Below are 4610 nucleotides of genomic sequence, written 5' to 3' on the forward strand. Positions count from 1 at the left end.
CATAGCGAGCAAGAACCAAGACCAGGTGCAACCCGCCTTGAGGTAGGGCCTCATGAGTCCTGCGCTGGCTCACAAGTGCCCAGATACACCTCGTCTAGCCCTGCCGCGCAAGCCACGTGTCAGGGCGGGGCTGTACATGCCCCGGGGGCTCTCCGCAGAGGGAGCCCCCTCCCACGCACAAGTGGAAGCACTATGCTCCGCGCTGGCCATCGACACTGCCGAGGAGCGGCTAGCCGATGCACAAGCGGAAGCACTATGCTCCGTGCTGGTGATAAACAACTGAGGGCGGCCTCACGGCCGTACCAACCTCAGGGAGCCCCAGAGCTCAGTGTCCGGCCTCACCGCAACGCCTCCCCTTGGGAGAGCCGCGCGAGGGGGCTGGGCACGGGGGCTGCGCTCGGGTCACGCCCAAGCGTACGCCACCCAACCAGGTCTCCTTGGACCTGGTCGTCGCGCGCCCCTCCCGAGCCGAGCCTCGGCGAGGGCAAAGGTATGGAGATTGTTTGCACGTCAAGGGGGACTCCTGAGCATCGCGACTCAGGAGCCTAAATGGTCACGTAGCCCCTCACTCCTTGGTCCGTCCTGGTCTCCGGTCAGCCCAACGGCGGTTGAGGTATGCGCGGGGCCAGGCTTTGCCGACGTAGAACATCAACCTATCCTCGCGTATTTTTCCTATAAGTCGTTTGTGCGTCAAGGGGGGCTCCTGAGCATCGCGACTCAGGAGCCTAACTGGTCATGCAGCCCCTCACTCCTTGGTCCATCCTGGTCTCCGGTCGGCCCAACGGCGGTTGAGGTATGCGCGGGGCCGGGCTTTGCCGACGCAGAACACAAAGCAAATAGGAAGAAAACCGCAAAATCTCAAAGCAAATATTACAAGCCATATTGTTCTCCCAAATACCAAGCACGAGTTTAAACGCCTCCACGAGGCATGATACATGTTGCAGGGATAAAACAGGGAAGCAGCTGCAAGCAAGTCACCCCTGGACACCGCCATCGCCCACAAGAGGTGCTCCTTCCTTGGTAGCATCGCCTTCACCTGCACCGTCGGCCAAAGGCGTGAGAGCGAAGCCGCGAAACTTCTTCAATAGGGCCTCCACTTGGCCCTTCACGGCGGCGGCAGGAGCCGCACAACGCTCCTCATCTACAGGCTCCAGCAGCTCGTCAAGGCGAGCGGAGGGATCGCGAAGGTAAAGGTGGCTGAAGACCCGCGTAAGCGCGGCCGAGGAAAGGACGCGCGCCTCGTCCTCTGCCATGGGGCCGATGCCGGCCACAACCTCCTCAAGCGCGTCAACCAAGTAGGGAAGAAGCTTGGCAGGGCCGTCCTCGTCGGTGGAAAGTGGCCTCTCCAAGCCCTTCTCATAGAGCGCCTTCAGCGCCACGCGATACCTCTTCTCGAGAAGCGTGAAGGCCTCGCGGTCTTCGGCCAGGACCTTCGCCTTGACGTCAAGGTCGACCTCCTTCACCTTCACCTTCCACTCTAGCTCCTCCAGCCGGTCGCGCTCCGCGGCCTGTGCCTTCGCCAACTCCCCCAGCTCGGCGTCGTGGTCCTTGACGGCGTCCTCCCGAGCCCTCATCTCCTCCTCCTTCGCCTGGCGGCCACGGGTTTCTTCGGTGTGCTGGTCATGCAGACTCTTCAACTCGTCCTCCAGCACCCGGCAGCGGTCGCGAGCGGCCTTGGCGTCCTTCAGCGCCGCCTCACGATCGGCCGCAGCTTGTGCGGTTGCCCGCTTCTCCTCCTCGGAGGCCGTCGCTGCCTGGTTCAACGTCGCTCGGACCGCCGCGTCAGAATGAAGCCCGCCGGAGGCTAGCTCCAGGCGCCCGGCTACCATGCGCGGATCCGCCCCCAGAAGATCTTCCCGCAGCTAGGCCATCTCTGAAAGGGCACGCTCCAAGATGGTAGAGGAGGCAGAAGAACCTGGGAGTAGTGGCGCAGCAGGAGAAGGAATCGACGTCGTCACCAGAGCCTGGAAAACCAAGGGCTCCTGAGGCTTCGGGACCTCATCAGCTGAGCCAGGCACCGGCACCTCCGGAGCCAGCGGGGCCACGGGGGCTGACTCCTCCCGACGATGTTCCTCTTGGCCTCGCGAGGGGAACTGGGCTGGGGAGGTGCGAGTGCTGTCGTCTCCTTTCTCCGCAGAGGGGGTCGCGGCCACTATATCCTCCTTCCTTTTCTTCGCCGAAGGCGTCGGCCTGATCAACCAAGGGTGAACGTCAGGAAATAGCAAGTACAAGCAGGAACAAGATGAAGCTCGAAGCACTTACTGATCCACCGCGACATAGTCCACCTTCCGCTTGGGGAGCCTGAAACCCGAAAGCTTCGGAGCCTGAGGAGAGGGCATACGGGCTCCGGGAGCAGAAGACGGTGCAACAGAAGGGCCAGAGGCAGCTCCAAGCGGCGTCAAGGCGGAGGCAGCGCCCCGAGAGACCAGTGACGACCTGCCCCTTGTCGGGATGACGGGTAGCTCTCCCTCCTCCTCGCGGGCGTCGACCTCGGCGTCGTCAGGAAGGGCGCGGAGGATGTCAGCTTTGCTCAAGGGGGAAGTTTCCCCCATCTCCTCGGGGGTCGCCTCCGGGTCCTCGTCCTCTTCTTCCTCCCCACGGGACTTGTCAGAAGACAGCTCCACCAGCTTCGGCACCGTGGGGGCTCCGGAGGGCGCAGGCGGCACCAGCCCGCGTCCGTCGAAGGTAGGCGTGGCGGCCACGATCTGCTCCTAGTCCTTGCGGCGGAACAGGGGGACGAAGGCGTTCGGCGGGTACTCCTGGTAGTCCCCGACCAAGAGGCGCAAAACTGCGGACAGCGCATCGTCAGGCAAGGCCGCTGGGCTCAGGCGAATCTTGTCCTCTTCATCTACAAGCCTCCACAAGGGGCGCGCACACGCCTGAAGTGGACCAATGCGCAGCGTCGAGAATTCCCTCAGGAGCATGGCTCCTGTCACTTTGTCAGCCGTCGCATTGCCCGGCTTCAGGTCGACCTTCATCTGCTCCAGCACAGATGACGCCCGCTCATCAGTGAGCTTCGCGCAAGACCACCCCTTGTCGGATTGGGGCGCCTCCGTCGGCAGCGCCAAGCGCGGGTGGACACACTTGGCGCCCATCATGACCCATTTGGCCCTGAGGTTGTTGGCCTTCTTCCTGGTGTTCGAGATCGAGTTAGCCTTGCCGGCTGCAATGAAATTGGCGCACCCAGAGATGTGGCCCTCGCTGACGCAGAGGAAGAAGAAGTGGAGCAGCAGAGCCGCGGACGGCATCACGCCCAAATACGCCTCGCAGTAATAGGAAAAAATGGACAGGAGAAGGATGGAGTTGGGATGAAGATGCAGCACCTGCAGCCTGTAATGGCCGAGGACCTCATATAAGAAGTCGGAGAAGGGGGGAACCAACCCCGCGGCGATACTGCTCGTGAAGAAGGGGAAGAAGGTGCTTCCCTCAGGCTCCGGCACGTCGGAGGCAAGCCGGAGCTCCGTCTTCCCCCTCTTGTTGCTCTCCCCCGCCGTCAGCAAGCGCGTGGCGGCAAGGCCCTTCTCCGAGACGTTGGGCATGTCGAGAGCAGGCTCGTACAAAGCCGGCGACGCGGAAGGCTTGACCTTGCACGGCACCATTAGTTGCTGGTGCAGAAGAAGATGGAAGCAGATCTGAGGAGTTCGGAAGCAGGGCACAAGAAAGGGGATCTGAGCAAGGCGAAGGGAAGCAATGAAGGCAAGCACTATCTATGTCGGCCTTTGTCAAGTCGGGCAGTTGTCGAGGCAGCGTGGGGAAGCGAAGACACCCACGTCCAATCAACCGCCATGCGTCGACCAAGGCCGCGGGCTTTTGGGGTCCGCGGCGCTCCGTACTTGACCTTTGGCTTTGCCTCGAAGCCAAGCCCGAGCGCGCCTTGGGCCCGGGGGCTACTGTCGGCGTTTTGGGAACGGGGGTCCCCAGACTTGCCTGCCTGCGGCCCACGGTGTGGCTGTGCTAGCAGGTCTCTACGACCCATCCTCATCAACAAGGCATTCAAGACCCTCGCGAGGGGCCAAGCCTCGCGAGGCGGACGACACAAGACCTCCTCAGGAGTGGCCTTACCAGGTTGGCTCGCGAGGAGCGAAGAGATCAAGGCAGGGCAAACCTCGCGAGGTTCTCGTGACGTGAGCCATGCCGATCGAGACCAGGCGGGCGCCAGCGCGCGTAGTGTCCTTGTTTCCTCTTTGGTGCTAAGGAAGCAAGCGCAGTCGCAGAGTACCGAGGCATCAAGCAAAGGTTTCCATATCAGTGCAACGAGACCAAGACCAGCAGGACGGCAAGACGGAGGTCACCATGGAGCCCATGGCGGCATCACCACCAGAGACTTTTGCAGGCGAAGACCGCTTTTGTCAGGATAAGCTGTACTAGTTGTCCCCTTTCAAATTGGCCGTTCTTGGCTCCCTTCCCGCTCAATATTTGGGGAGAAGATCAGGGCCTATATAAGTAGAACTAGCCACCATCGTAGAGGAGAGATCTGACCTAGATCCGAGCTCATAGGAGGCATCTGATCTTGATCCAACCCTTAGCCACACACCGAGCACAAGAACACCTCAACCTCAGAAGGCTGTTCTTCCCCTTGTACTGTTCATCATCAGCCCAAGAGGCAATCC

The sequence above is a fragment of the Aegilops tauschii genome, chromosome 3, assembly GCF_002575655.3.
Source record: "Aegilops tauschii subsp. strangulata cultivar AL8/78 chromosome 3, Aet v6.0, whole genome shotgun sequence".
NCBI lineage: Eukaryota > Viridiplantae > Streptophyta > Magnoliopsida > Poales > Poaceae > Aegilops > Aegilops tauschii.